The following is a 17,831-nucleotide window of genomic DNA, read 5'->3' as shown; positions in this document are numbered from 1 at the left end:
TGAAAATTATACTCATGGTGCACCAGGGTTCCAGGGCTGCAGACTTTCCTAAGCCATACCATCAGCTTCCCTGGTCCCCTGGCTTGCAGACAGCCTATACTAGGACTTCTCAGTGTTCATCATCTTGTGAGCTGAGTCCCACAAATCACACATGCCTTCTCCTCTGTAGGTCTAAATTTACTTGGTACTGTTTCTCAGAAGAACTCTGTACTGTGTCCAACTAGTCAGGGCTCTTTAGGGAAACAGAACCGTGTGTGTGTGTGTGTGTGTGTGTGTGTGTGTGTGTGTGTGTGTGTGTGTGAAGACTTTTACGATAAATTAGTTGTTGCAAGCAATGATAAGGCCCAGAGAGTCCGAAGATCTACAGGCTGCAAACTGGAGACCCAGGGAAGAAGATGCACAATTCCCATCCAAAACCCCCACTACAGCTCCCCTCCCTCTACGGAACTAATTTTTTTTTTACACCAAAATATTAAAATTGAATGCCACTGCTAAAAGGAACATCACCATTGAAAGCAGTAGTACAAATGTTTGAGAGTATTTTTGGGGGGTTGAAATTTTGTTTCCTAAGAAGAAATATCTTGACATAAAAATATAAAATAACAAGAGCTCCATCATACAGTTATGAGCCTGCTCAGTAGGAACAGTACTTGAGTCTTCAGCTTACGTTACTCTTTCCCTTGGTTACTACTGCTGTAAGTGTCTGTCAAATGCCGGCTGTATGCTGAGGGAAAGCAGCCTAGAGTTGAGCCTTAGGGCTTTTAGATGAAAACCGTCATCTTTTAAACACATAAATCTGACCCTCTTGTATGGTGATATTTTATTTGTGCTGAAATGTGATTTTATTTGTATGTTAATAAATAAAGTTGCCTGGAGATCAGAGGTCATAGCCATTAAGCAGAAGTCTGGCAGTGGTAGTACACGCCCTTAATCTGATCACGTGGCAGGCAGAGTCTCCGTGTGTTCAAAGACACAGCCAGCATGGTGACACAAACCTTTAATCTCAGTACCAACCATAGAGACCTGGAGGTCTGTATAGACAGGCAGTGACGAAGAGGTCATGTGGTTGGGTTTAGAACCAATGAGAAGGCAGAACAGAAAGGCAATAAAAAGACACACAGGAAGAAGGTGTCTCTCTGGGGAAGGATGGCAACGAGTGGTAAGCTAAGGCTATTTGCTCTGATTTCTTGGGCTTTTAACTCTGTATTTGGCTTTGTGTTTCTTATTTGATAAGATCATTTAGAATTTCATCTACATTCTTGGAGGCCTGATCATGGTCTTCCCTAGCCTTCTCTTGTGCTCAGAAAAGTTTCGTCCCCCCCCCCTTGTGGCCTCCTTTCTCCTCTTGTCCCACTGCTGACCCCCCCCCCCTTCACAGGCCTTGTTGTCCTTGTCCCCTTTCTCTAGGGCCAGAATCACTGACATTTTTCTCTGAGGCCCAGAGAGTAAGCACTTTAGACTCAGAGACTCACAAAGTCTGTCCCAGCTCTCCAACTATGCTGCCATAGTGTGAAACCAATACATAGCTGAGTGGCTATGCATGGATTCTAATAAAACTTTATTTATGAATAAGCAATGGGCTGACTCTGGCCTAAGGCCTGCTCCTCTGACTAGAGTCTGACCACACAGTTCCGCTCTCTCTAGGGGCGCTTCTTTCTTCCTGCCTGGATGACAGTGGCTCTTCTGTTGGGTGTCAGTAGTAAATAGCCTTCTCCATGAGAGCACTTTTCAATTCTCCAGCATGTTTTTTTTTTCTTTCCTCAGAGCGGTTATTCCCATGTGTCCATGTGTGATGGGTCACCATATGCTTTTCCTGAACTCACCAGGGGACATTTTCATTATTACCTGCTCAGCATGGCTCCTGGGAGATTCAGTTCCTATCTCAACTTAGTCTGGGAATTGTGGAATGAAAAAACAAATACGTGCATAAAAGTTAAGAGAAGTTTGTGTCTTTGATCTTCCCAAGCCTGATTAGTGTCCTTCCCGGCACTTCTCCTCAGCCCAGGCCTTGCTTCTGATCTCTTAGCTTTTGCTATGATCTCCCTGAGGTGCAAGAGAGCTGCTCTTTCCAAGGTCCTCCATCAGCTCACAGATGCTCAAGATGAGCTGGCCTCCTAGTCACTCATCTGCAAATGTGATAGCCATACTCACCTCTAGGGGCTGTTGGAAGGATCAACATGGCTAATCATTGCTGCCTTTGCCTGTTGGGAAAACCAACAGCCATCACCAGGAGGCCTGTGATAAAAAGCCCAGAACCCAGCAAGTCCCGATAAAGCCTGGTGACAAAGGCCAATCTGAATACACATTTCTTCTGGGACAAACCATAGCTCTCCCCACTCCCTTCTTACTGACAGGATTGGATCTACTTGAAATGCTTGCCAAGAAAAGTGTTGGCAGAATCTGAGTTTAAAGGGTATTGTCAGTGTCTACCATGTGTAAGCGTTAGAGACGATCTTGGTCCAGTATTAAGGATGGGGGAAGTAGATGCTGCTGCACAGGGCCATTCAGTTCTGTTGAACATCTGCCAGGAGCAAGCTTTGTTACACTAAACAGCAACCCAAACAGATGGAAGGTGACCAAATCAGAAATTGTATTGCGTAAGGAAAAGTCACTATGAAATACAGTGAGGAGGGAGAGACGGCTGGACAGTTGAGAGTGTGTACTGCTCTTGCAGAGGACTGGAGTTCAGCTCCCAGCACCACATCAGCTCATAACCACCTCTAACTCCAGATCCAGTGGATCCAGCGTCCTCTTCTGACCTCCACCAGTACTACACTCACATTCACATACCCACATACAGATACACATATATGCACATAATTAAAAATGAAATAAATCTTAAAATAACTAAATGTATAATAATGAAAAGATTGAGAAGTGTCTTTCTTCCATTAATGAGATGGGATCGACATGTTTGTGCATATATGTGTATGTGTATATATGTGTGTGTGCGCATGCGCGCGCACGTTTACTTTTCTGTTTTCCTAATTTCCTGGTCTCAGCAAATATGAGTCTGAAGATCAAGGAAGAAGTTCTATGGGGTATCATTCAAGGTGCTCCAGATAGACATCATGTGACAGAGCACCTCTTCCTGTATTTGGACCTCAGAAACTTAACCCTTCATCAAGGTTCCTTGCTTCCTAACACAGTGTTGTGAAGCCATTCCTCATGGTATGAGCTAGGTATCCACAGTCTGTGGGTAATGTCTGTGCACCCATCTCCCAGCCAGCATTCCTTACATGGGCTGAACAGAGAGGGCATGCGTCATGGGAGGCAGCTCGAGCTTGGGTCAGCCAGATCTGGCCTCAAATTCTGTTGCAGTCATGACTCTGTCCTTTTAGTGACAAAGCTCTTAGCTGCAAAATGGGAAGATTGTACCAGGGCTTGGCCTAGCAAAGAGAGGATGATGCCTCGGAGGAATAAATCAGAGGCCACTCTTAGATCCTGCAGCAGGGCAGAGCAGAGCAGGTTTCCTGTCAATCTTTACTCTCTAACCCCTCCTGGTATTGAAGGGAACGTTCTATTGTTCCATACATGCTAGGTCTCACCAGTGTTAACTGGTCTGAGATCAGGGTGGAAGGGTAGGAACAGGCCTTGAAAATGAAGACAGACCAGAGTAGCCTAGAGTGGGCGGAATAACAGACAATATCAAAATGCATCTCATGTGGTTTCGACATGTTTGTTTCATATGTGTGTGAATCTGAATTTGGTTCTCATATAAGTTGTCTGGGAAAGTCCAATAGGAAATGTCCTGTCTCTGCTGGGGGCATTGCAGACACTAGCAGAAGGAAGCAGAGGCAGAGGCAGGGGTGGGTGGGAGATAAGAATGGCTTCTGAGATGACTGATCCTATTCCAGGATGGTGGCATTATCCAATTCACAAAGGCAGAGCCCCAAGACCTATGCATCTTTCTCTTTTCCTTTCATGTGTGTGTTTGTATGTATGGGATCACATGTATGCACACCCATGGGAAGGTATTCCACGTTACTTGAGACATAACCTCTAAGCTGCACCCAGAGCTTGTAGACAGTCTAGTCCAACTTGCCATCTTTCCCCAGAGACCCCCTGTCCGCACCTCCTAAGTGCTGGACACAGTGACCACCAGGCTTTCCTATCATCTATGTGGTTTCTGGAGATCCAAATTCAAGTCCTCACACTTGTGTGGCAAGTCCATCATCCACTAAGCCACCACCCAGCGCCTAGTTAAAAAGTTCTTAGCTCCCAAGACCTTCATAATGACCACTAAATTCCTGTGTGAGTTCTAGAGAGGACATTCAGAAGACAACTCCAAGCTGAAGTGCCTGGGGGAGGCGACCTTGCTCCTGTGGAGCAGACACATGTCTGGTCTTCACCCACTGGGGTCCAGAGATTGAGGTCACATTCCCTTTAGCCTTCAACTCAGAGGACAGCCAGGTCCAGGCATCCTCAAGAGCCCCAGATCGTAAGTCCAGAGAAAGCAGGAGAGTGTTAAGATGGCTGGGCAAAGCTGAATATGCAGGCAAGTGTCCATCTTGCTGCTGTTTCCTTCAAAATAAAGTTCTGGAAGAATTCAATGCAACCCCTCATCCAACAGAAACATGTGTTGTTTTCCTTTTATTTTTTTTTAATATCTGTGTGTACACATGGTGTATGTGCCTGTGATGTATGTGTATGTGTGTGTATGTATGTGTGTGTATGTGTGTGTGTGTGTGAATGATATGCATATATGTCTATGATGTATGTGTATGCATGTGTATCTGTGTGTGTCTGTGATATATGTGTGTGTATAAAGCTATGGAAATGTAGAGGCCAGAGGGGGACAGCAGGTATCTAGAACTGTCATTCTCTTCCTTATTTCCTTGTGACAGAGTTTCTCACTGAACCTGAAGTTAGGTTGGTGGCGGCAGCAAGTGCCACACTTCTCTTGCCTCACCCCACACCACATTGCTGTAGTTACAGTTACACAGCCACATCTGGTTTGTTTGTTTGTTTGTTTTTTATTGTCAGTTCTGGAGACTTGAACTCAAGTCCTTGCCTACCAAGTGACCTTACCCACTGAGTCTTCTCACCAGCCCATCTGATTTCATCTAACAGGACCACCATGAGATAAACACAAGCTACCTCCTTGGGAAGAATGTCAAAGAGTACCCAGAGAGCCTTGAAAGGTAAGGAACACAGGAGAGTACTCAGAAATGTCACGGCCACTTAATGAAGAAGCAGGACACACTTAGTAAGATCAGAGACCTCACTGCTGTCCAGAGATGGACAGTCTGATGCCAAAGGTCAGCACAGGAAAAATCTCTCCGCAGGTGTTTACGGTGAGTCTCATGTTCTCCAAGGTATGTTTGATTGTGTGTTCTGAAAATGTCTTAGCTGTTGGAAATATAAACACCTTACATGTTTATATTGTTTTTCTTCCAACTAAGACAGTCATTGCTCTTGATTCATAATCTGAAATACCCTTAGAAGCTCAAGATGTGACTTGACAGAGGCAACCAACCCCAGGAGACTTCAAGTCACACCACGCTGGTTTTCCTTGGAAAACACTTTCCCCCAGGACTGCGGTCAGTGTGGAATGTGTGCTCAGAAGACCATTTGAGAACGTGAATGTGGCATGTGATTGGTCCTTCCTGTAAAAGGTCAGATTTGCCTTAATAATGGTGCATGTCAGTAAGACGCAGACACTGGCCAGTGACAGACCAGAGGCAGCGTGTACTTTTTCAACCATTCGATTACGACCTTCTGTATGGTAACCCAGCGGTGTGCATAAACACTGGAATGTGGTAGTGATTATAATGTGTGAGCAGGGCGGGAAGGTTAATTCGGCTTCATTTTGACACCTAAAGGTGTCCAGTGAAATGTTGGTTAGAAACGTCCAGATAAAACTGTGCACCTTTCTGCTCCAAGAAAGCCAGACACACACTTGGTGTGAGCCTGAAAGCCAATAAGTGAAAGAAAATGCAGATAACTCAAACCATATTCCTTTATCCCTGTTCCACAGTTTCTATCCTGGAATACATGTTACCGGGTGCTTAAATTACATCTAACCAAACCCCTCCCCACTGAGCAGAGATCTGAGAACCAGCCCTCATGAGCTGCCCAAGAATTTGGGCATTGGGGCAGTTCTCTTCCTGGTACATGAGCCCTGGTGCCAATGCCAATGCCTAGGTTTCTTGTAGGCCTGAAACATCATCTTTATTATTATTTACAATGTTTGTGATATATTTGTCATTTCCACCCACCGTCATCCCCTCTTGTGCGCCTCCCATTCCTACTGAACCTCTTCCTCTTCCACACAGGAGGGGTCCTGGTTTCCTGTCTTTGTCTGTTTAGTGCTTCTATTGTTGTTGTTGTTGTTTTGACACACCGAGTTTAATTAGGGTCGCTAGCATGAATCTGAGTGGGAAGTTGCTTCCTGGAAAGCAGGCCCTTTGCAGTGGCTACAGAACTGAAGAAAATGACTCCTTTTGCTGAACCAATCGCTAACTGCCAATAGCTCCTTAGGGGTGGTGACCTCCTGAGCCCCTCCCCCATCCATGATGAAGTGCTGAGAATGCCTTCCCATCCCTTGTCTGGCCCCATCTTCTGTAGGTCTTGGCAAAGCACCATCTTGATATCCCTCCTAGGACACTTGTAGGCCTCAATGCCTCAGCTGTGAAAGTCCCCCGAGAAGTGTCCCAGGCCTTGGAGTATGTCCTCCCAAACTGTCCTTACACACCACCTCTGTCATGCACTGGCCTCTGGTTCTGAAATTCCAACAGTCTCTCTGCACAGCACACCCAAGTCTCCACAGTTCTCTATGGTCTTGCAATATGCAATATGAATATCAATATGAATATGGAGCCAAAGAACCCATGAGTTACCTTAAATAACCAGAAAACCTGAGCAGATTCCTTCTCTCACAATATTTTGGCAGAGTTTTGAGGACCACAGCATGCTTTGTGGGTAGCAACTGTCTTTTTAAACAGATCATGAGACTCCAGAACCAAGATGGTGGATGGTCCCATGGAAGGCATGAAATCCTCATGTGATGCTCACTTCTGCATCTTAGTCCATCCCAGACCAAACGACCTCCTGCTCTGCTTCCAGGAATCCCCATGGACAGAAAGGCAAATTCAGACTCGACCAATGCCTCCCTTAATTTGCCTTTAGAGTCCCTGCAGAGCTCTCACATCGACTCTTGGTCAGTAGCTAGTTACCTGGATTCTGTCCCCTTGTACAGAACAAGAGTCCAGACCATGAGCTGAAGGAATGCCCTGCAACTCGAGAGATGAGAAGTTATAAAGTCCATTCAAAGAGCCAGTTCCTCACACTGAAGGGCAGGGAAGCCATCACTGGGATGAAGAACCTGTTATCTGATCACGGGGGAGATCTCAGCCATACTAGGCTACTGTGCAGCAAACAGGGACTTGGCAATTCCACATTCCTGACTATAATGTATGGTCCTGTCGTCTACCTCTCATGTGACTTCAGGTATGATACATGTCTCAATGCCTTGGTTTCCTCATCAGGAAATGGGAAAAGTTTAAGCATCGATGGGCTCTTGAGGAAATTCAAAGAGATGCCAAATTCATTGGTGCACACAGTAGGTGCTTGCCAAATGCTGCTCCCCCTCTCTCTAATCTCCATTCCAAAGTCAAGTTTCTGTCCCTCCTGGCTGACACGCCCTCCCCTCCTGCACATGTGTCTTATAGAGGTATGTCTGTGGTTGGAGTCTTGTAAGTAGGTGCCTTTGGACTCAGACTGCATCTAAGCCATGGCTTCATTATCTGCAGCCTGTCAAGTATGGTTCAAGTTATTTGATCTTCCTGCCTCCACTTCGCCAATCATAAAATGAATACAGAACAGATCATACTCACCACGAAGGGGTATTATGGATATCAGCAAGACATTGGTAGGAAAGCCCTGACAAGGCCTGGAGTGCCAGCCTGAGCTATCTGCCACTTCCCATCTCTCTGAAGCACCTGGGGGAGGAGAAATCTGCAGAGTGTCCAGGATTGGGGCAGCTTCAGAAATGCTCTGCCTTGTAATCTTAACCCCCTCCACAGGCTCCAAAACTGTGGACTGTGTACAAAGCCCCTTTACACATCTCCAAATTCAGGGTTTGAATACAGCCCTCCAGGTCCACTTCCAGCTCATAAGTCCATCCTTCCATCTGGTCCTCATCTCAGAGAAGAGGCATCCAGAGGACGAGGCCAACTCTGCCGGTTCCAGTTCCTTTCATTTTTGCTCCCAACCACCTCTGCTCAGGTGCTGCCTGCCCAGTTGTTCCCAACAGTGTCACTCCGAGCTCTCGTCCTTCCCCTGCAGGTGAGTTAAATAAAGACAGCAACGACCACCATAACAGTAACAACAGCAAACAGATTGCGGACTAAGGACAGGATTTGGCGCCTAACGGATCTTTAGAATGACCCTTCCATCCCTCCCTTCTTGAGGTTGAACGTGTGGGTGTGGGAAGCAGCCAGTCAAAGGACCTCCCCCTTGGCTGCTTACACAACAGCATGAAGTACGCATGTGCAACGCGGTTCACACTACCGTGTGAAGTACGCATGTGCAACGCGGTTCACACTACCGTGTGAAGTACGCATGTGCAGCAACTAGCCCCGGAGACTCCCATCAAGACTCTGTCCTCACACTATACATGGACGGCAGAGAGGCGCTTCTCTGTATTTTCTGGGATGTAGAGAAAGCAACTCAAGTCCCAAAAGAGCTAATCGCCCATTTTCCCCTTTCCAGTCGGAAAGCTGGGATGCATGAGTCTCTCGGGGGCTTTGAAGGTAAATTCTACTTGAGCCAATCAATAGTCTTAGAAAATGCAACTTGACTGAGCAAATATTTGCCTGGACTCTCAGGCCTTGAGAAGCATCCCTGGAGAGACTTGTCAAGGGGGCCCGTGAGGCACAAGGCAGCTGCTCTGGTTTCTTTTCCTGAGCAAGCACTTCACAGTCACCTGACACTTTGAATTGTGTAACCCATAAAATTAACAACTGCCTATAAGATCAAAGGGCCCATTGGACACTGTAAAACAAGGGACAGAGGACAGACCTCATCTCTGGCATGACAAATGAATCCCCTAATCTACAAAGAGAAAGGAGAACCTGGCAGAAGATAGCTCCCTGACTCCCTAGCAGGGGACCAAGTGACCCCCAAAAGCTTTGGGAAAAAGTGAAGAACCTTGGAAGGTACATAATATTCAAATGCTAAGATCCCAGAGCCAGATGTGGTGGCTCATGACTATAATCCCAGCTCCCTTTCAGGAGACGCAGAAGAGGATTGCCATAAGCTTGAGGCTAGCCCAGGCTGCAGAGTGAGATCACCTCAAAAAAAATTCAGCCTTCAAGCAATGTAAAAACAGAACTGCACATGTTTTAAGGCCCTCCATATCATTTTAAATAGCCAATTGCGCTCATTTTCAATGATAAAACACTACAATTGAAATCTGAAAGCAGTAATAAATAAGATACATTTTTGACGTCCACAATGGCTGGTTTTGAGGAGAATGTGTGTGGTGTGCTTATATCTGCCAACTTTCAGTCCTGATTTTCAGGAGTTTCGGGACTGGAAAGCATCACATGTAATATGCACTCATATTATTAAATTAAGCATAGCTTTGGGCCCCGCTGAAGAAAAGTTCAAGTGAATAAAGTAAGAAATTATTTCACAGTAAACAAAACCCTTGGCTGATATTGTAAGTTTTATCTGTCCCTGGGAAGTCCATTCATGTTCTAAGCACTCTAACTCTGACGACAGCACACATCAAACCTGGGATAATGCATCCCTGCGTAGGTAGGCCAGGAGATGGGGCCAAGAGGTCTCATCAAGGTAGGGGCTCACATGCTAAAAGAATCAGATGTACCAGACCTAACCTAAGGTATGCAGTACTGACTTGGACATTCACCAGTCTGAACAATGCTGTTCTATGCACCAGAAACCTAGGAGAAAAAAGGAAAAAGTGGAGGGGAGCAGGGAGAGAGACAGAGACAGAGACATCCCACTTTGGCTTTGCTGGTGTGACAGATAAATTTGTCAACTTGACACAAGTTAAAATTATCAAGGAAGAAGTCCCAATCAGGTACTGTCTACCTTGGGCTGGTCTGTGAGCATGCCCCTGGAGGACTGTCTTAATTAAATCAATTGATGTGGGAAGATTTAGCCCACTGTGAGAGGCACCATTCCCTAAACAGAAGCCTTTGAATTACATGAGAGTGGAGACATGAGGTTAGCACAAGCAACTGAGTGTACATAGATGTATTGCTCTTTGCTATTTATTGTACATATTTGTCACTGTCAGAAGTTCCTGCCATGACTTCCCTGCTGCGGTGGACTGTAACCTGGGCTTGTGAGATAAAATGACCCTTTTCTCCCCTAAGTTGCTTTCTGTCAGAATATTTTGTCACAAGCCACAAGAGTGAAAATAGAAAAACTGGTCTCTCAGATACCCAGGTCTTGGGTCATTGTCCCTACAGAGGACTGGGAGATATACTTCTCTACTAGGAAGTTACAGCAGTCCCCATACAAGAAGTGAGCAATAGCTCAGAGATTCTTGGAACAGAGCCACAGGTCCCAGGCCACAGGCCACAGGCCACTGGGATGTTTCTGAACTAGAATCAGTGGGATTAACTTCACAGGGTGAGGGGGACGAGGGTGAGTCATGACCCAAGGTGAGACAGGGAGATGAGGGAGAGGGGACACATTGACTCTAGTACATACAAGGGTAGAACGGATGGATGGTGGCGCTCAGTACTACACTGGACAAGGCTGAAAGGAAACGGGAAGATTAATGTTAACATGCTGGGCAGAAGCTGCTGACAAGACAAGACATCTGGATGCTGAAGGCCAACAGTCCTTATGAGTGGGGTTTGCAAATCCTTGTAAGTTGTACTGGGATTGACTTCATTGAGAAGGATGACCAGGGAGACCAGGGAACGAGAAGGAAAAGTGTATATGGTTCCTGGCTCCCAAATACCTGGGCATTGAGGGCTATAGAAAACAAGAGCTACTATCCTACCTGTCCCCCGGGGAGACGCGCTCCCATTTGGTTCTCTGCTCCAAGGGAGGAGTCCAATGACTGTGTAATGAATGGCTGAAGGAAGGAAGAAAAGAATGCATGTGAGTTGCCTACAAGCAACTGCCTTGCAAATTCTATTGTATTTTGTTTAGCTATAAAAGACATGATAATTGCATAGATTAAACAAACTGGGTCACACGTCACAGATGGAAACACCCACACCCCAACCACATCTCCTCAAGTAAACAGAAGCAAATGGACCAGGTGTGTTTTGCTATCTTTCTCTTGATGCTTCAGAATTCCAAATGCACAAATGAGGCACGGATTCCGGGCGTGTGTGGCTGGTCCACGATGAGAGGGCAGATCCCCCACACAGAAGGTGGGGGTGGGACCCGTTTTCCTGATTGCAACCAGCATGACAGGATTCCCGTCCTTTGGCATGACTCAGAGATAAGATAGAACATTCCTCTTTTCAATTACTGTCATGACTGACATGTTTTTCAAGCCCCTTCTGTCCAGTGGGATGCAGAAATGGGGAAAGGAGGCCTTCTGAAAGCCAGCCCTTCCACGCAGAACCACGGCTGCTAATGGAATCCAGCATCTCGCTGTCTCCTCCTCGGAGCCCTTTGTGGAGAGATGTTGAGGAAAGGAATGCTGGTGATGCACGCATGTGGTCTGGCAAGTGCAGTCTGCACACTCACTGCATGCAGTCTAAATCTGCAGGCATGGGGCTGGGAGTCCTTCCTCTCCCTGTGGCATTTACATCATTATGCAGCTCCGGCAGAAGTCCTTTAGGGGAGATCTTCTAACTGCCCATGAGTGGGTTTCAGATTTGGAGGGATGTGTAAGTTCTGTCTTTTCAAACCATATAGACAATTTAAAATAGGGAGAATCTTCCCCAAAAGCTGAAATTAAAAAGGGAAACAAAGAATTCTCAGAGAGTTTGGCTGTAATATGGACCCACAGGACAGGGAGGCGAACTGGAACACTGCACAAATCTTATTCACTCAACAGAGCTCCACTGTCCTCCCAACCGGGAGGACAAGTGCATCCCTCTCCTTCCCTCTGGGGCAGGATGACCCACTGTCATTCCATCCAGGACATGATAAGTCATTGTCCTTCTCACTGGGGAAGGACGCCCCATTGTCCTTTTACCTTGGGCAGAAAGTCCCACTGTTTGTCCACGGAAGATCGGGTGCTTCGTTCCTCTTCCACCTGGGGAGGTGTTCCAGATTGTTCTTCCAATCGGGACAGGATATCCCACTGTCCTTCTATCTGGGGACAAAACACACCACTGTCCTGCACGCGGCAGGATGTCCCACTCTCCTTCTTCCTAGAGAGAGGATGCACACAGAAAGCTGGCATTATTAACCAACGGAGTCTAGAACAAAGAGCCATTGAGAGAAGAGAACAGAGGTGTCCCTGAAGAGCAGGTGTCACACTCAAGGACAGGACAGAGTCAAATGACAAATGAACATTCCCCACAGAAAATGACCGCTCTGTGCTGCTGTGAGCTGATGGAAGAACTGTGACGGGGTTGCCACCAGCAGGGGCTCGGCTGGAAAGGCTGACCACGTGCTCAACCATTGTGCCCAGGCCTGGCTCTTTCCAGCCACCCAGCTTAGGCTAGCTAGAGTATCTAAGTGCCATTCCCCTAAACCGGGCTCGGAGGGGAACTGCCTTCAACGAACGTGAGTTTAGGGAGGGAAAAAAAACCTTCACAAACGATCTCTTTCTGTTACTATAATAAAAATACCTTGATAAAGCAACTTGAGACAGAAAGGCTTTGTTCTGGGTCATAATTCAAGGGTACAGTCCCTCAGAAGTAGGAGGCAGGAGCTCGAAGCAGCCAGGCATATCATATTCTCAACTGGAAAGCAGAAAGGGATGAACTCATGCTGCTGCTCAGCTCCCCTTCACTTGAGCAATCCAGGATCCCAGCGAGGGAATGGTGCCACCCTCAGTGGGCAGGTTCCCCGTGTCAAATTAGTACAACCAAAACCGTCTCCACCGGGCACACCTAGAGGCTTATCTCCTCCCAGGGGGCTCTAGAGCTTATCAAGTTGACAATTAACTCTAGCCATCCCATGTAATCAGGCACATTCTTGTCATCTTAGGTATTAGAGTCTGGCCCAGCTGTCCACGAGCCCCACATCCTCTATCCCTGGGAAACATGTCCATGCTCGTTGTGTGCCACATTCCTGAGAGGAGGCCAGCTCCCAAGGACGCCAACGACGCCACTCCAGTGCACAGCACCTCTGCACCTTTCCATCCACGTTGTCACAGTAGAGTAGAACATCTCACCCAAGCCCATCGGCAGTGAGACGCCATCTCCGATCTCTCTCCTCCTCCCTCAGCCCCACCAGCCTCAGTGAGGAGACCAGGGACGGGAGAAGATTTTGTTCTTAGCCCTTGACAGTTTCCTACGCATGTGTGAACTATTCGGGTTATTTTCACCACATCACTCTCTCATTTTTCCTTCTATTTCCACTGAGTCCCTTCCTCCCATCAAGTCCTCCCTAGTTTGCTTGATGTGGCTGTGATAAAACACTGACTAAAGGGGTCTGGAGCGATGGCTCAGTGGTTAAGGGTACTGACTGTTCTTCCAGAGGATCCAAGTTCAATTCCCACCACCTACCTGGCAGCTCAAAACTATCTGTAACTCCAAGATCTGACACCCTCACACAGACATACATGCAGGCAAAACATCAATGCAAGTAAAAATAAAAATAAATTATTAAAAGAAAACAAAAACCTGACTGAAACCAAGCTGGGGAGAAAAGGACTTATTTCAGCCCCCAGGTGGGCTGACACGTTTTGGTGCTGGCCGCCATTGCGGCAGGTTTTCCTCTGGGGCTGCAAGGGCCTCTCTTCCTTCCCTCTTTAACCCATGTCATCTGAGCAGTCAAGGTCAGGCGAGAGAAGCTTCCCCAGAGCCTGATAGGGAAGGGACAATGAAGTCTCCAGTGTCACATGGAGAACTGAGACTGAAGAATTGAAAGTGATGTCAGATGTTATGCATTTAAGAGAAGGGACCCAGCATCCCACAGGCCGAGGCAGGAGAATCCTGAGTTCAAGGGTATCCTGGGCTACTTTGGGAGACTGTCTCAATAATGAAGGAAGGAAGGAAAGAAGGAAGGAAGAAGGGAGGGAGGGAGGGAGGGAGGGAGGGAGGGAGGGAAGAAGGAAGGAAAGAAGGAAGGAAGGAAGGAAGGAAGGAAGGAAGGAAGGAAGGAAGGAAGGAAGGAAGGAAGGAAGGAAGGAAGAAGGAAGGAAGGATGGCTCAGTGGGTAAAGGCTTCTGCCGCCAGGCTTGACCACCTGAATTCAATTCCCAGGAGCCATGTGGTAGAAGGTGAGCATGGACTCCCAAATTGTCCTCTGGCCGTCACACACATTCTGTGGAGCAAGTCCCCAGCCTCACACATACGCAAAAATTAAATAACTGAATAGTAAAGAATATTATTAAAGTAACAAATAATTCTAAATAGTCTCATCCATGATGCCACACACACGCTGACATCATTAAAACAAGCTCACAAGTCAAGACTATGACATCAGAAGGCCGAGGGATGCAAATATAGCACCAGATTGTTCTGTGTCTCCACGGCACCCCAAATGCCTCCAGTAAGCCACATCACGTGAATGTACACACTTCTACCTCTGGGATGGGTTGCAGGTCTTATTTCCTTCTTACCTTTTGTTTATGCACATGTGTTCCGCTTGCATGTGTGTCTGTGCACCACATGCGAACAGTGCCTGTGGAGGTCAGAAGAGGGTGGCATGTCGCATGGAACTAGAGTTAGACAGTTGTGAACCACCACTACGTGGGTGCTGGGAATCAAACCTGGGTCCTCTGCAAGAGCAGCAAATGCCCTTAACCTCTAAGCCATCTCTCCAGCCCTTATATTTTACATTTAAAATGATTACATAGCCTGGGATCTGGACTCCAGGGGTGAGAAAGGAAAAGGGTGTGAACGGAGTCTCTTGTGCCAATGCTCCTCAAGGGACAGTTACCGGCGGGGATGGGAGGGAAGGGCTCATGCATGAGAGCCAAATTGTGGCTGTCACAGACTCTGGCAGAGCCGGAGCTTACACAGAGCCTCCACAGCCTCTGCAAAAGCATTTCTGAAAGGACATCTGCCCAGCAAGTGTTCATCCTCAGACTAATGTCGCCCTGGTTACTGATCCCGACTAGACAAAGACTGTTGTTCCAAAATATCTGACATCCTCCTCATTTTTATCTTGAAGGATTTCTCCCCGGCGCACCCTTTTTAAAAAATGCCAAAGCTTAAAGCACACTCTCCCTTTGTAAGTCTTTGCTGTTTCCAAACATAGCCAAACACAGAATCTTTCTCCATGTTTCATTTTAGATTGACAGAAGAAGAGGCGGGGAGAGCCAGGGAGAGCCAGGGCTTCCCGAAAGGAGGGAGGGAAGAGAGGGAGGGAGAGATGGGGGAAACCCTGTTCTTCTCTGGAGTAGCTGCAGCCGGTTCACAGAACTAGGCTGCCAGGACCTTCACAGGGCTAGTCACCTGTGTCCTGTTAACAAAGGTCCCCACAGTGACTTCCTGCTTGGGAAAAACACAAATGTGTGTTCTAAATAACCCCAAATTCCCTGCTGGACAGGCGGTGGGTTGTCTGGTGGTCTTTGTTTCTTCAGCCCCAGACTTCTCCAGACTGCCTCTGTTCACTGCCACAAGAATGACTGCCTGTCATATTTAGGCATGTGCATTCATTTGATTCCTACCAGTTTAAGATGCTCCACCCCAAACCCCCACACCGGGGCCTGTCTACTTGAGAACAGAATATCCCTTTACCCAGACTCATGGCCATTATCTCCCTCACTAGGGGTGCCCTCTGCACCCTGTGTGGGCAGGGAGAGGCCCCTTTCCAGACACAGACCCCACCCCGGCACTCATGTCAAGTGGCTAAGCAACAGGGACACTGGCTCTGCCCTGCTGGCCACACGCAGTCTGAAGAGAACGATGCTCTGTCCCAACACAGAGCCATCCACCCATAAATGCAGCAAACTCTTTCATCAACTTGAGGCTGCCCACCTCTGGGGACCAGCCAGAGAGAAGCATCAAGCCATGAAAAACAGACACCTCCGAGTGAGTCCTTCCCACCCCACCCCCACTGCAGCCACGCTGTCCTGTCCTTCCAGCCACATCGCCTTGGAAACCAGAACAATCCCCCAAACATCCCAGGATTCCCACGCACTCAGGAACTCTCCTGGAGATGGGTGGGGGACAACAGCGATTGTTTTCGCAGATGAAGGAACCAGGAGAGGGCTTAATCGCGTCTTCCCCAGGGGCCTGAGTCCCTGGGTTACTTACAGCTGTGCCCCCAGTTACTCTACATAGACCTAGGGAGCGGAAACTTGAGTGTGAGCTCAAAACAGGCCACCAGAGGCTTCCTGGCCACTTCCCCAAGGACCTACCTACCAAGGCAGTCATGGCCAGGGATCTCCTCCCCCATGGGCAGAAAGGCAAGGCTTAGCCTCCAGGGACCTGGGGACACGTCATGGGCCCTGACTCTCAGAGAATAGGCTCAGGGATGTGGCCAGGCCAGATAGGAAAGGGAAGGAGGTGGTTGGGGAGTCGAAGCCACAGGGGGCAGGGGAGGACTTTCAGACAAACATTTGTTTCCAATGCTGAAGGTTCCGGGCATGGATTCCCAGTGCAATGGACAGGCCTGTACTCGGCCACAAAGTGTCCTGAAGAAGACAGGCAAGTACTGTGACTTTCTGTCCCATAACTCCTAGGTGTGATGGCTGGGCATTCAGTAGGAGGGTACTCTAGACCAACAGGTGTAACCCTGCACTACCAGGCAGACAGCCTTCTGATCAGAGATCATCACAGGTCTCAGCTGCCTCTGATGGTCCCAGCAAGCAGTTTTAATAAGAGACTAGATGCTTGATTCTGTGACTCTTTTCCAGAATCTTCCATCTACATCCTCTGTGCTTTCTGCCTAACACCCATCTCTTTCACAGACTTCGGGCTAGCTAACCCTCCCTTGACCCTGGCCTGACTCCATCCTGCACTCTGCTCTGGCTCCTGTGACTCAGTTTCTAATGAGGACATCTCAGTGCCAGGGCCTCTGATCAAGCAGACAAGCCGCGGCACACACCCAGAGGAGCCCACGGGATGGCAGGCACTCCCCTTTACTCCCATGTACACGTGGCACCGTGCCTGTGTCTCAGGGAACAAAGGAGCTTCCGAGCAGGGTATGGCAGGCCAGCACCGGGAAGGCACTGCTGTGTGCCTGGGCACAGGCCCGCATTTCAACATTCCCGTCCACGTTCTCCATCCAAGTTCCACCTTCTCAGGCTGCCTGGCATTTGTCCTGCATTGAGGGCAAAATGCACAACACTCCAGTTTGCCAGACACGATTTTAAAGTGGATTCTACAGTTTGAGCTAACAGAGCTGAACACCACACACACACACACACACACACACACACACACACACACACACACACTCACGAGCTCACACATTCACACAAGCGTACATACTCACACAAACAGAGCAGATGGGCAGACTGGCACAGACAGAGCATGTCAGGGAAGCCACAGTCTATGTCCTGCTGCCCTGGGACTTGCCCAAAGCAGTAAGAAGAGGAAGATGGGGTGTCATTTGCATGTGGGGAATCCCAAGACCTGAATGGGGACTGAGATGAATCTACCAGAGCAAGTGAGGCAAGGTACCCTCCATGGGAGGCTACCATGACCTCCTACATCCCTGGGGATCTGATGGAGTCCTGGATGGAAGGCAGATTGACAGCTCCTCCTATAAAGTGGGCAGATGACCAAGGCTGGTTGGGCTAAGGGCTCCCCACTGCC

Source organism: Peromyscus maniculatus, chromosome 13, assembly GCF_049852395.1.
Source record: "Peromyscus maniculatus bairdii isolate BWxNUB_F1_BW_parent chromosome 13, HU_Pman_BW_mat_3.1, whole genome shotgun sequence".
Lineage (NCBI taxonomy): Eukaryota > Metazoa > Chordata > Mammalia > Rodentia > Cricetidae > Peromyscus > Peromyscus maniculatus.
This window is presented reverse-complemented; position numbering follows the sequence as displayed.